At 43.2% G+C, this 15335-nt stretch overlaps 1 protein-coding gene across 4 annotated transcripts in view; it reads left to right on the top strand.

The window, feature by feature from the left end:
• The window catches only part of LOC140729084 (CMP-N-acetylneuraminate-beta-galactosamide-alpha-2,3-sialyltransferase 1-like), a 142595-nt gene that overhangs the window by 42780 nt on the left and 84480 nt on the right, over positions 1-15335 (top strand). Inside the window, exon 1 of one of the 4 annotated variants that reach the window (XM_073048440.1) lies at positions 580-687. The exons of 1 other annotated variant lie outside the window; for it this stretch is intronic. The gene's annotated coding sequence lies outside the window, so the exon portion shown is untranslated. Of the gene's footprint in view, positions 1-579; positions 688-760; positions 1309-15335 lie in introns of those variants that run through there. 2 more of the 4 variants (XM_073048460.1, XM_073048421.1) reach the window with 2 other exon arrangements.

Below are 15335 nucleotides of genomic sequence, written 5' to 3' on the forward strand. Positions count from 1 at the left end.
TGTTAGGGGGTTGTTCCAGACTCTTTCGATGACAGGAGGTTCTGAGAGATTCTACAGTCTGCAGCTCTTCTGTCATGCAGACTGGCATAGAAGGATCTGCAGATTCGTTAAGTTTTTATATGCAAGGATGCAACTGAGCCATCCCCTTTTGAAAAGCTATGCATCATCGAGCTTCCCCAGTGAGCCTCTTGGAGGATTAAGTTGGAGCACATCTCAACCTTCTCCACTGTGTGGATCTTAGATCTGAAGATGATCTTAGGGGATTCTAAAGCAAAGAGCTGGGCTTGTCAGCTCTTCACCTCACAGAGTTCCTTCCTCACCTCCACCCACTTCGATTGCAGAAGGAAAAGTTGCTGCAAGTCTGTCTGGAGTTGACACAATTCCCTCCGATTCTGCCTTGCTTCTGACCCTTTTGTGGACAAAAAAAAACTCCTTGGCCACTTCCCACCATTGCATAGGAGAATCAAAGAGGGATTTCACGGTTCTTCAATCTCCGTAATCCCTCCCTAGTTCTCCATGATCTCTGGGGTCAACAGATCGACATTCAACTTCCAAATCCCCCGCCTGCCTTCTGGTCTCCTGTAGGAGGCAGTGGACAGAGAATAATACTGAAGAGACAACGGTGAATCTGATCACTACTGGCTCCGCTAATTCTACATGAATCCCACCACATTCCAATTCTTCCAGGTACCTTTAATTGACAGCGACGAACTCTCGCGCACTTCATTGCGCAAAGATCACTTTAGACTTCCATGGGAAAGAGTAAACAGTCGACACCTCCCCGAAGTGCCGCCTGCTTACTCCTGTCCATAGATGCTGTCCCGCCGGATGAGTTCCTCCAGCATTTTGTGTATGTTACTTTGGATTTCCAGCCTCTGCAGATAGTCTCGTGCTTGTTAAACTTTCCATGACTCCATCGTCTCATGTGTGGTCAAGGAAGGATTAGTGCCGCATCGCCCAACTCGCTCGCGAACCGGCGGGGCTTCGAAAAATTTGATGATCTTATATAGATCGTACAGCTTTGTTGGCAGCTAGGTGGAGCCTGCCTTAAATTCCGCCTTTCGTTTCAGGCGATTCAATTTCTTAAGAGAGTGACGGGAGAACCAGAGATACTAAATTCTGGAGATGCTGGAAATCCCGAGCAATACACACAAAATGCTGGAAGAACTAATTTCAATGATGAGAAACGATCTCGCTGAGTGAACAAAACCGTTCAGAAGTTTTTGCTGCAAAGTTTAACTTGTATTAACTTCCTGGCCTTTATCTCAAAGTGCAGACTGGTTAAGGACTGAAAATTCACATTGTCGGGTAAGTCCAGCACTTTGTATCACAAGAATTAACTGTTAACTTCCCCCAAACCATTCGCTTTGATAACATTGAATCGTGTTGCATGCGAAACGATTTAGTTGAAACGAATTAAACGAGGCGCCTGACAGTTTAAATGGAGATTGAAATTGTAAACTTTTGGAGGAAGAAGGGTCGGTGATCACGATTGAGTCTTCTTGTTCTTCATGTGCTTTGCGCGATAACGGCTCTTCACCTCGAACGATCCCTCAGCGTCAATGATACCGCGCACATCTAGATCAGTTAGTTCTTTCACAGTGTCCATATATTTTCTCCCCCGCGTTTGCCCGGCATACGGCCTCGCATTTTATTTCTCCCTTTCTGATGTCATCGCCCAGGAAATTAAGTTTCCTCACATTTAATGATCTCATTAAAGATCTTTTTTTATATGGGCACGTTGGAGAACTGTCTGAAAAATCAAGGTCCTATATCTATTCAATGTAACCAGTGAGACTCAGATTAATACAGAAAAAGCGACTATTCTTGGTATTAAGTCGTTGCAAACTCTTTAGCAACCCCGCCCCGCACTCCACCACCATGAAAACTCCCTCCCCTATCTTCAAGGCAGGTGAAGAAGTAGCAGATTGTTCACGCTCCGTGTCGTGTCATGCTAGAATTTTCCACAAGCATCCTCGATGGAGTTTTAAAAATGTCACAAGAATGGATCCCCAAATCCATTGCTAATCCATGTCCGCACATTAATGTTGAGGGGCTGTTGCGGTTCCATTTAGAACTTAAAAGAATCAGAATCAGGTTTAACATCACCGACGTGTGCCGTGAAATTTGTTAAACTTCAGGGTGCGATTTCCCGCAACGGTACTCGAATGTGTTGCGGACAGTGATAACGATATTTTAACTTAAACCTGTAAATGGTGTGTTTTATGAAGTGCTGAATATCGGATAATAGTGTATTGCTGTCATAATGTAATCATTTGAACAAACCTTAACACATATGAAAAGAACGGCACTTAAGGTCACATTTTGAATCTGCCTCGATTCCTGTAGTAGATCAGACTACAAAAACTCATTTCAGGGAGGTAGTACCACCGCCCCACCCCCCCACAACTCCCTATCCTCCCCCTCCCCCCTCCCCCCCCCCACCCCCGTCGACCTCCAAGGGTGTATGTAATACTTTGTTTAGTATTATATTTTGTCTAATCTGTAAACCAAGCTGGGAATATGCAGAAAATGTGACATTAAAATATGTACTTATGTTATATTATCATGAAGTTTATTTTATTCTATTACAACTTTAAACAAGTCTACAGGGAGTTTGGCCTCATCATGTAGGACATCAATGGAGTAGCTCCTTAGCCTGATATTGTTCACTGTGGTCAGAGGTGGAGACCTGCGCAAGGAAGATATTAAAGTGCCACAGGGTGTGTGCCATCCCCAGTGGCACTATCTTCACCATGATGAGGTAAATCCCGGTGGCAATGTGAACCCAGGATAACCGGTCCCACATCTTGACTGCAGGAGGCTGCCAGTCCTTGGTTTGTTAAGGCCCGCCTATTGCGCACCCTCTACCAGTACATCACCAAGGCCTGGACTGATGAGAACATCCCACAGCAATGGAGAAATGCAAACATCGTTGTAATTTATAAGAACAAGGGTGACAAGGCTATCTGCGGCAATAGTAGGGGCATATCACTCCTTTCTGTTGCTGGAAAGGTCCTGGCTAAGGTGATGCTTCAGAGGCTCATCAGCAACATCATCGAGTCAATGCTGCCCGAATCGCAGTGCGGATTTAGGAAGAACAGGAGCACGATCGACATGATCTTCACAGCCCGGCAGCTTCAGGAAAAGTGCTGGGAGACCTGTTTATGGCCTTTGTTGACCTCTCCAAAGCATTCGACACTGTGCAAAGAGAGTTCTTATGGGATGTTATCCTCAGGTTTGGCTGTCCCAATAAATTTGTTAACATCCTCCGCCAGTTCCACGATGGGATGACTGTTCGGGTGACCATAAGAGGACAAGAGTCCGAGCCCTCCCTTGTACGCACAGGGGTGAGGTGGGGGTGTGTGCTTGCACCAGTGCTCTTTAACATCTTCCTCTTGTGTGTTACCAAGCTTCTCCACAACGAGATTGAAGACAGCAGTGGTGTGGCAGTGAATGTCAGATTAGATGGCAACCTCTTTAACATCAGGAGGCTCCACGCAACCACCAAACTCCATAGAGAACGGGTCCTGGAGCTGCAGTATGCAGATGACTGTGCTCTTGTGGCCCATACTCCGGAGGATCTTCAGACTGTCCTGGCTGTGATGGTGAGAGTGTACAGCAGGATGGGGCTGACCGTCAATACCACCAAGACAGAAGTGGTTTGCCAATGGAGTACCAGTGTCCCACCCACCCTACCTGCCTTCACTGTTGGTGATGAAAAGATGTCAGTAGTGCCATCTTTCAAATATCTGGGGAGCATTCTCTCCGAGTATAGCGGCATTGACAATGACATCTAGAGCCACATTAAACAGGCACCAGCTGCCTTTGGGAGACCTCGGCGTAGAGTCTTTCAGAACGGGAGCCTTCGTCCCTCAACAAAGGTCTCTGTATACCAAGCGGTCTGTGTCACCACCCTCCTTTATGGCTGTGAAGCTTGGGTAACCTACAACCATCACATCAAGTCCTTGGAGCGTTTCCACATAAGCTGCCTTCTGCGCATCCTAGGAATTACTTAGCGTGAGCGGGTGCCTCACACTGAAATACTTGTAAAGACCAACTGCAGAAGTATTGAGGCCCTGATCACCCAGCGTCAGCTGCAGTGACTGGGGCATGTGATAAGGATGCCCCCATGTCGGCTACCCCACAGAGTGTTATATGGCTAGCTACATCATGGTCGACGTTCAGCTGGAGGGCTGAAGAAGTGCAGATGATCAGATGAAGGATCAGATGAAGAATGCTTTAAGGAAGTGCAAGATCAGACCTGAGGACCTGGAGGACGTTGCTGCTGACCGTAACACTTGGCGACAGCTGTGTAGGGATGGGGTTCCTATTCTGGAGATGGAAAGAACAACCAGAAGACAGCAGAAGAGAGCCAGGAGAAATGCAGCCATGGTTGCCATCACTACCACCACCACCACTACCACATATTCATGTCCCACCTGCAATAGAGCTTGTGGGTCCAGGATAGGACTGTATAGTCATCAAAAATCTCACCGTTAAAGGAGTGGACGTTGTCATCGGATTCCGATGGACAACCGAAGAAGAAGAAGCTCCTTAGCAGCTAGCCAGCTAATTTAAATAACATTAGCTACGGTAATGAACGAATGACACTTGTTAAACTCACCTCAGCATGTCTTTTACAGTCATTTAACCCACTATGGGCAATAGAAAAGTTACTGTTGCAAACAGTGTAGTGAGCAACACTGTCATTACTTTTGAGGTCGACTGTAAAACCCGCCCACAGACAAAACTGATAGGACTACTTAGCACAATAAGAGACCAATCAGGATGCTCTCTCTTGCTCTCGCTCTCGCTCTTCCTCACCCTCTCCCCCTCAAAAAAATCGATTTCCGGGATATTGTATATAATTTGCAGGCATCAGGGAGCTGCTATCAATATGCAGGAGACTCCCAGAACTTCTGGGAGATGTGGGATGTCTGGTAGACCCAGTGATAAAATACTTGTAAAAAGGTGGATTGCATTTATAAAATGTTTCCTTGTAACATTGGGACTTCTCAAAATGTTTTGAGAGCTAATCCAGTCTTGTAAAACGCACAGAACAAAACAGCCAGTTTTAATCGCTACAAATTCAAGATTCAAGACGGTGGCGGGATAGCAGCAGCAGCGGCAGACGGAGGAGGCGGAGGTGGGAGAAACACAGCAGGAACTGTGAGAATGCGTCTCTTCCAAAGGAGGGTTGGACAAGATCTTAAGGACGAAAATGTGTTTCCTGTTATTTTTTTCCCAGGAGCTCACCTTCGCCTGCGACGTCTGCTCGCAGCCCTTCGCCTCCGTGCCCGGGATCAGCAGCCACTGGCGCTGCCACTTCGAGCCCAGGCCCTGCTGCTCCATCCCCGGTGTCCTCGCCACAGTCGCCGGCTGCCGCAACACCCGGTCCGGAGCATGACACAGCAAAACACCCCAGGTCCAGCTGACCCGGCTGGTAGCACCTGGTAAGGGTCCCTTGCTCGGGGTTACGACCAATGGCCAATGGCGGACCCAGCAGGAGACTGGTGGGGAAGGCGGCAGAGCTACGACCTTAGAGGACAATGGTTGCTTTGCAAGCAGATGATCTACCAAGAAGAGAGTTGGTGATCTCTTTAAACTCATCCGGCAGAAGGCAAAGGCAAACCGCTGCTGTGACCTGCCAAGTACATGATTTCTTAATATGTCAGTCTTAATAAAGGATCAAAACAACAACGTTAACGACAAGTGTCGGGACAGAGCAGCACGGAGGGAAATCGTCCGCCAACTGGAAATTCCAGATGCAACCTAGCGATGACGACGGCGACAAATTCAAGAAGTTGTCAGAATAATGACTGAATGCACGCTGTGTTTTACATGTGGGTCCAAAGATAAAGGTTGCTCAGAACGAGAGAACTCCCCTGTTCTTTGTAGAGACGTGCCGTGGAATGGTGTACATAAATTCAAGCTATCTGTGGTGAGATTGGATTAACATTCATTCTGAAAACTGCCACCTCCAATTAATTATGTGTTCAGAGTGAACTAAAACAACACTCTTTAACTGGGAAGATCTGCTGAATGCTGAATCAGTCAAAAAATAAAAGAGCAAGTTTGCAAAAAAATTATTTCCATAGGGCCCTTTGTAGGCAGTTGTTGATGACATTCAAATTCAGGGTAAATTTACTATCAAAGTATAGTAAGTATATGTCACTATATACTACCCTGAGATTCAGCTTATTGCTAGCATTCACAGTAGAACAAAGAAATACAATAGAAAAACTTCACACAAAGACTGACCAACGTGCAAAAGAAGAGAAATTGTTCAAATAAGTAAATAAATAATGCCAACGACATGAGTTGTGGAGTACCTGAAAGTGATTCCATAGGTTGTTGAATCAGTTCAGAGTTGTGGTGAATGAAGCTATCCACGCTGGTTCAGGAGCCTGATGGTTGAAGGGTAATAACTGTTCCTGAACTTGGTGGTGTGGGACCTATGATTCCTATACCTGCTTCGTGATGGCAGCAGTGGGAAGAGAGCATTGCCTGGATGGTGGGTGTTCTTGATGATGCATGCCGGTTTCTTGTGGTAGTGCTCCTTGTAGATGTGCTCAGTAAAAGGAAGGGCTTTGACTGTGATGTACTGAGCCTTTCTGTTCCTGGGAATTGGTGTTTCCATAACAAGCTGTGATACAACTTGTCAGGATACTCTCTGCTGTGCATCTATAGAAGTTTGTCAAAGTTTTAGATCTGTGCAAACATCTAAGAAAGTAGTGGTGCTGGTGTTGCTTCTTTGTAATGGTGTTTGCAATGTTCCCAGAAAAATTCCATGATGTGCTAGCACCAAGGAATTTAAAGTTACTGACCCCTTCCAACTCTGATCCCATGTTGCGGATTGAATTGTGAGCATCTGGTTTCCTTCTCCTGTAGTCAACAATCAGCTCTTTGGTTTTGCTGACGTTGACTGGGAGGTTGTTGCTGTGGAACTGATCAATCAGTTTTTCAATCTCTCGCCAACATACTGAAACATCACCACCCTTGATTTGATCAAGAATAGTGTTATCATCAGCAAACTAAAATATAGCATTGTACCTATCCTTGCAGTCACATGCATGAAGAGAGTAGAGCAGAGGGCTAAGCACACCGATATTGGCTTTGGTCTAATGAATACATAATATATAATTTTTCTTCATGGCCTAATGAATACATAATATATAATTTTTCTTCATGGCACAGTTCTGCAATGACGGCAACAGGATGTGTAAATGCAGAAGTGAAAATCAAAAGATCTCAGATGCTGAAAATCTAAATGCAAAATGTAAAATGCTGAAAAGGCAGCCTAGATCGAATGGACAGCCAGAGACCTTTTCCCAAGGACGGAAGTGGCTAATAGAAGGGGGGATAATTTTAAGGTGATAGGAGGAAAGTGAAAGGGTGGATGGCGGATGAAATTTTTTACACGTAGCATGTTGGGAACATCCCGCTAGGGGTGGTGGTAGAGGCAGATACATTAGTGGTATTTAAAAAACACTTAGACGATAGAAAAATAAAGGGCTAGTAGGCGTAAATGGTTAAATTGATCATAGAGTAGTTTATAATGTTGGCATAACATCATGAGCTGAAAGGCCTGTACAATGCTGCAGTGTTCTATAAGAATAGATCCTCAAATCTATGGCTAATATATGTCCAGACATTGGTGTTAAAGGGTTGGTGCAGTTAGACTTAAAACTTAAAGTTGGCACTTGAGGCCTTGTTTTAGATCCGTAGCCTCAGGATTTTCCCAAGGGTTTCAGCAATCAATCCAGTCGTTGTAAAATGTACAGTACAATGGAGCCAATTTGCATCACAGCAAACTCACATAATAGCTGAATAAATATTCAGTTTTACATGTACAATTTTGTTTATTAGTGTTGTCACATGTGCCAAGATTCTAGAATTGCATACCGTCCATACTGATCAATTTATGCAATGGCACATTGAGATTGTATAAGGCTAAACAGGAACAGTGCAGACTAAAGTGTTATAGAGAAAGTGCAGTGCACATACCCGGTAAGGTGCAAGGTCACAACGGGGTAGACTGTATGTCAAGAGTCTATTTTATCATACCTAGGGAAACGCTAAGCAGTCTTACAACAGTAGGATAGAAGCTGTCCTTGAACCTGGTGCTGTATGCTTTCAGGCTTTTGTATTTTCTACATGAGGGGTTAGACAGGGTATGGCAGAAGAGAGGATGACTGGGATGGATGGGATCTTTGATAGTATTGGCTGCTTCACTGATGCACTGAGAAGCACACTCGAGAGTCATGGAGGGGAACAACAACACACACAAAATGCTGGTGGAACACAGCAGGCCAGGCAGCATCTATAGGGAGAAGCACTGTCGACATTTCGGGCCGAGACCCCTCGTCATGGAGGGGAGTTTGGTTTCTATGATGTGTTGAGCTATATACACAACTCTCTGCTGTTTCTTGAGGTCATGGGCAGAGCAGTTGCTGTACCAAGCCATGAGGCATCTGGATTGATGGTGCATCAATGAAAATGGGTGAGGGTCAAAGCGAACATGTCAAATTTTTTTAGCTTCTTGAGGAAGTAGAGGTGCTGGCGAGCTTTCAAGCATTAAGGATCAACCTTACTCACCATACACATTTACACGTATTAGAAATTTGCTGTGGTGTGTTGGTGCTACATGCAGCAAAAAGCAACTGTGCAACAGTTATAAAGAATAAAGCATTATATAAAAGTATATAAAAGGTCCTGCAAAGTGAGTTCAGGTTGTTCGATGCTAACACGAAGGACAGGACCTCCAGGGTTGTGATGTCAGGATTGCTACCCAGGACATGATCGTCCTACTCCTCACTAGGCCAGGAGTAGGACGATCATGTAGTTTAACATGCGGCTAAGGAGATGGTGCAGGAGGGAGGGCTTCAGCGTTTTGGACCATTGGGCTCTCTACCTCGGAAAGTGGTGTGTTTTCATGCATGCATAATAAAGAATTTCAGTCACTAGAGGTGAACCCGGACCGAAAGTTACGATGGTGAACTGGTGGCATGTGCACTGGGTTGAGCAGCAGTTCAGTAATAAAATGTTCCTATGTAAACCCACACCAAGTTTGGCTTTATTAAGACCAGAAATAGTTTAACACATGACTAAGGAGATGGTACAGGAGGGAGGGCTTCAGATGTTTGGATTATTGGGCTCTCTTGGGAAGGTGGGACCTGCATAGAAGGTACCGTTTGCACCTGAACTGGAGGGGGACTAATATCCTAGCAGGAAGATTTTCTAGTGCTGCACAGGGAGTGGGGGTTTAAACTAGAGTTGTGGAGAGATCTGAACCAGAACGACAGAACAGATAGTGGGGTGTTGTGGAGAAAGATGTCGTTACGCCTACCTACAAAGTCAGGAATCAAAAGGTTGAGAATGGTGGGACTAATATTCTGAGCCGTGAACATTTCAATGCAAGGGGTATATTGTAGGAATGGTTGTTGATCTTAGGGCATAGTTCAGCATGTGGAATTGTGAATCATAGTCATTAGTGAGACTTGGTTGCAGGAGGGGCAGGACTGACAGCTCAGTGTTTCAGAGTTCAATTGTTTTAGATAACGACAGAGTTAGAGGAATTAAAGCGGGAGGAGTGGAATTACTAGTCAGGGAACACATCACAGCAGTGTTCAGACAGGACAGACTGGAGAGCTCATCAAGTGAGGCTTTATAGGTAGAGCTGATGAAGCAGAAAAGGTTAATGGGATTATGTTATGGACTACCCAACAGTTTCTGGGATTTAGAGGGGAACATTTGTAGAGAGACGGCAGACTATTGCAAGAAACATAAGGTTGTGATAGTAGGTGATTTTAACTTTCCATTTATTGACTAGGACTCCCATAATGTAAAAGGACCAGATGGGGAAGAGTTTGTCAAGTGTGTGATGAAGGTTTCATTAATCAGTGCATCGAAGCCCCAACTGGAGAGAGAGTGTGATTCTAGATCTATTAGGAAATGAGACAGGGCAGGTGACAGAACATGGTGTAGGGGAACACTTTGCATTTAGTTATGGCAATGCAACAGTTTCAGGGTTTCAGGGTTGAGATTCTTATTTAGAGAAAGGCCAATTTTGATGATATCAGAAAAGATATGACAAGTGTGGATTGGGAAAGGTTGTTTTGTGGCAAAGGTGTGCTTGGTAAATCGGAGGCCTTCAAAAGTGAAATGTAGAGAGTACAGGGTTTCTATGTTCCTGTCAGAATAAAAGCTAAGGATGACAGGTTTAGGGAACATTGATTTTTGTGTGATACTGAGGCTCTGGTTAAGAAAAAGAAGGGTGTGCATGTCAGGTACAGGCAGGTAGGAACACATGAGGTGCTTATGGAGAATACGAAATGCAAGAGAACACTTCAGAAAGAAATCAGGAAGTCTAAAAGAAGGCAGGAGTTTGCCTCAGCAGAGAAGCAGAAAAAAGAGATGGAGGAGACTTGTATTGATTTTTTTCAATCAGTATTGAATTAGGCGATGGACACAGAGTTTATAGACGTGAGGCAATGCAGCAGTGAGGTCATGGACTGTATACATATTACAGAAGTGGAGGCGTTGTGTGTTTTCAGGTAAATTAGGGTGGATAAATCCCTAGGGCCTGACGAGGTGTTCCCTTGGACCCTCTGGACGGTGAATGTAAAAATTGCAGGTGCTTACTCAGAAGTACAGGCGTCCCCCTTTTTACAAATGTTCGCTTTACGCCACTTTGCTTTTACAAAAGACCTACATTAGTGACCTGTTTTCGCATTACAAAGAGGATTTTCGCTCTTACGAAAATTTTTCCCATATAAATTAATGGTTCTTCGCTTTACGTCATTTTGGTTTAAGAAAGGTATCATAGGAACACTCTACCTTTGTAAAGCGGGGAACACCTGTATATAAATCATGTTATTCCGTTTTTTTAAGAATGGTTCTAAGAATAAGACAGGAAATTATAGGCTGGTCAGCTTGACATCAGCAGTGGAAAAGCTATTGGAAAGTATTCTTAGGGACCAAATATATAAGTCTTTGGATTGACAGGGACTGATTAGAAATTGTTTTATGCATGGTAAGTCGTGTCTAACCAATCACGTAGATTTTCTCGAGGAAGTTACCAGGAAAGTTGGTGAAGGGAAGGCAGTGGATGTTGTCTATAGGGATTTTGGCAAGGTCTTCAAAAGGTCCTGCATGGGAGATGGGTCAAGAAGGTTCAGTCGCTTGGCATTCAAGTTGAGGTAGAAGCTTTGTGGGAGAAGCCAGAGAGTGGCTCTGACAGAGGGACCTGGGTGGGAATATTGATCCATAATTCCTTGTAATTGTTTGTAAATCTGTAATTCACGTGTAGATAGAGTCATAAGGAAAGCTTTTGGCACATTGGTCGTCGTAAATAAATGTGTTGAGTACAAAAGTTGGGATCCAAAGTTGAAATCACAGAAGAATCTGGTGAGGCCTAATTTGGAGTATTGTGTGCAATTTTGGTCACCTACCTCCAAGAAAGGTGTAAATAAATTGAAAGAAGCAGACAGAATTTACAAGAATGCTACCATGACTTGAGGATCTGACTTATATGGAAAGGTTGAATAGGTTAATATTTAATTCCCTAAAACGTAGAAGATTGAAGGAACCTAAATGTAGAAGATTGATAGAGGTATACAAAGTTTTGAGAGATGTAGATAGGTAACTACAAGCAGGCTTTTTTCACTGAGGTCTGGTGAGACTATAACTGGAGGTCATGGGTTAAGGGTGAAAGTGAAATGTTTAAAGGGAACATGAGGGGAAACCTTTCCATTCAGAGTGAAGGACTGTGATTTGCATTCTCTGAAGAAGGGTCTTTGACCTGAAACAGTAACTCTGTTTCCGTAATCGCTAGCTGTGCTGCTGAGTCATAGTCATGGAGCAGTGTAACAGAGAACAGGCCCTTCAGTCCACAAGATCCATGCTGACCTTCCTGCCCAACACTTAGTTATTATTTCAGATCTGCAGTTTTCTTTTTATTTTCTCCAGTTTAACCTTTGCCAGTGAGAATTCTTATGAATTTCTTTGGCGTTTTGAGAAGGAACTCCTAATGCAAATGAGATGAGACATAACAAATTTCCAGTAAACCAGCATGACAGTCTTTTGTTCAGTTCATTCCAATGCCCAGTAGAAGTAGTTTTTAGTAAGGCCAGGCACTTGGAGTTCTGGCTTTCTTTTTTGTGATAAATATATTTGATGTCATCTTTTTTAATAGTCTTGTTATACGTTTGTAATTTTATGTTAACTTGCTTTCCCCTTGAGTGATTTATCAATTAATATTTTACTTGCTATGTACATATTAATTTCATGCCTTCAAATTAAATAACTCAAATGAATTAACGTGATCTTAAAATTAAGCTTTTTTGTGATTTTATTCTGGTGAATCAGTATTTGTATTTCTCTGAAATGCTTTGGCTAGGACTGAATATAATGGTATCTAACCAGAACTTGAAATGATTTATATATTGTTTTAGAACATTGTAAAAGATTCAAAGAGTCAAAGTACATTTATTAGCGAAGTACGTATGCAGAACACAGCCCCGAGATTCATCTTTGCACAGGGTAGCCACAAAACAAAGATTATCATGGAAAATATCAAACTCCTCCAACTCACAAACAAAAACAATACCAATTGCCCAAATAGCAAAAAAAAAGATCAAAAAGCACAGAATATAAAAGACAAAATCAGAAGAGTCCTGGCATATTCAGTTCAGCCTGGTGCTGTCGTTTGTTATCGGCAGGTGGTCCTGATCAAAATTGCCCTAAAAAGCAACAAAAAAAGGAGAGACCAGAAACCAGAAACACATCTTGAACTACAGAGAAGTGATTACAGAGTCCAGTCGGCAAAGCACATTGATTAAACTTTGACCAAAGCCCAGGACTCCGGCACAATTCCCCGGCAGCATCGACTGAGAGGCAGAGAGATAGACCATTCAACCACAGGGAACCTGCTCTGGGAGCAGTGGATGAAAGGGAAAGAGAGTCCATCATACGCAGACACGTTATTCTGGCAGCAGCGAGCAAGAAGCTGGTAGATAGTGCTTAAGAGCTGCTTGTCTTCTGCTCTCGGCTCAATGATTTCAATCTTCCTCGATGCTTTCTTTGGTGAGATCAGTGAGAAATGGAGTCATTCATGGGCCCATATCCCATCTCCGGACTTCCTGGCCTTGAGGCCTCACGCTTTGCTTGAAACCTCATGAAACACTGTTGGAGACAGCAAAGTGCCATCTCATTCAATCAGCCCAAAAACACAACAACAAAATATAGATCACAGGCTCCAACAGCAGTAGAATCACAATTGAGAGAAAAAGAAGACATAAATCAAAGAAGTAGTTTATTGTACCATCTGGCAGACGTTGCATTGTTCTGTGTGCCATCTTCTTCGGGAAGAAAGGTTTCTTCCAGTAGCATGATTTGTCTTAAGAAGGAAGGTTGGACAAGCTAAGCTTGATACATTGGAGTTGGAAGAATGAGGTAGACAACAAAACAAAGTCCAAGGTATCACAATGGATCCTGGTCAGGATGCTTTGTGGAAGAATAGAGAAAGATGGCCCACTGTGTAAAAATAAAAGTAAATTAGTAAATAGGTTTATTATTGCCACATGTACTGAGGCACAGTAAAAATCTTGGTTTCCATACAGATCAGTTCATTACATCAGTACGGAAGCATAGTACAAGGGTAAAGCAATATTAGAATATTGTGCGGAATATGGTGTTACAGTTACTGAAAAAGTACAGCACAGGTGGACAGTAAGACCATTGACTTTAAAATTATACTGTATTGCAGTTATTCTTTTATTAAATGTATGATAAGATGGACTCTTGACCTCACATTCTACCTTGTGATGACATTACAACTTACTGTTTAACTGTTTTGCACCTTCACTGTAACTGTAACACTTTCTGCACGGTGAATGTTTTACTTTCTACCACCTCAGTGCACCTTCGCACAGAATTGATCAGTTTGAACATGATGCAATACCGGATTTTCACTGTACCTTGGCACAAGTTGCAACAATAAACTAATTCAGCAATTTACCAAAAAGATGCAAGACAATGAGAAGATGGATTGTGAGTTCATCTTTTCATACAAGGGATGTTTATTCATTTTATTCTGGTGGGAGAGAAGCTGTCATTGAGTCTAGTAGTCATTCAATGTCTGTAGTGAGATGCTGAAGATGTTCTATAGGTCAGTTGTGGAGAGCGCCCTCTTCTTTGTGGTGGCGTGTTGGGGAGGAAGCATTAAGAAGAGGGATGCCTCACGTCTTAATAAGCTGGTAAGGAAGGCGGGCTCTGTTGTGGGCAAAGTACTGGAGAGTTTAACATCGGTAGCTGAGCGAAGGGCGCTGAGTAGGCTACGGTCAATTATGGATAACTCTGAACATCCTCTACATAGCACCATCCAGAGACAGAGAAGCAGTTTCAGCGACAGGTTACTATCGATGCAATGCTCCTCAGACAGGATGAAGAGGTCAATACTCCCCAATGCCATTAGGCTTTACAATTCTACCGCCAGGACTTAAGAACTTTTTAAAAGCTATTATTAATGCTTTTTGAGATAGTGATTTAGATGCATATCATATTTTTTTTACTGAGTTAAGTATTGTATGTAATTAGTTTTGCTACAACAAGTGTATGGGACATTGGAAAAAAGTTGAATTTCCCCATGGGGATGAATAAAGTATCTATCTATTTATCTATCTATCTAGTAATACCTGTTTTCAGGCATTTGTTTCTTCTGTCTGAAAGGAGGGGTGTGGTTGTGTATGTGGCCTGGTTACACAACAATACTATTAACGAAAACACTGGAGATAGAAGCTAAGGTTCCTGTTTCTTTAGTGGCAGAAAACAAACTCGTCACACACATACAGATCAATACACACCTAATAGCACATTCAATGACGTGTTACTAAAAGTAGTCCCTTATTATACTGTAGGCTATACAGTACAGGTGTGAGGAAAAAATAACAGGGTTAGATGGGCCTTTCATTATGTTGACTGCCTTATCGAGATAACAAGAGTGTATATGGTGGGGAGGCTGGTTTCTGTGACGGGCTGATCTGTGTGGATAGCTATTTGTAGTTTCCTGCAGTCCTGGGCGGAGCAATTTCCATATCAAACCATGATGTGTCCAGACAGTATGAGTTATATGGTGCATCGATAAAAATTGGTGAAGGTGAGAAAGCTGTGTGCTGTGATGGCCGAAGGGCAGAGGGAGAGGCAATGAGGCGGATTTACAGTTCACCAAATTTGATGAAGAAATGTGCAGAACAAAACAACGATTATAAACACTAGGCCTACAAAGCTGTTAACTAAAGCTCTCAAATTAAAAGCTAACAGCAACACTGCAG

This window comes from Hemitrygon akajei, chromosome 1 (genome assembly GCF_048418815.1).
Source record: "Hemitrygon akajei chromosome 1, sHemAka1.3, whole genome shotgun sequence".
Lineage (NCBI taxonomy): Eukaryota > Metazoa > Chordata > Chondrichthyes > Myliobatiformes > Dasyatidae > Hemitrygon > Hemitrygon akajei.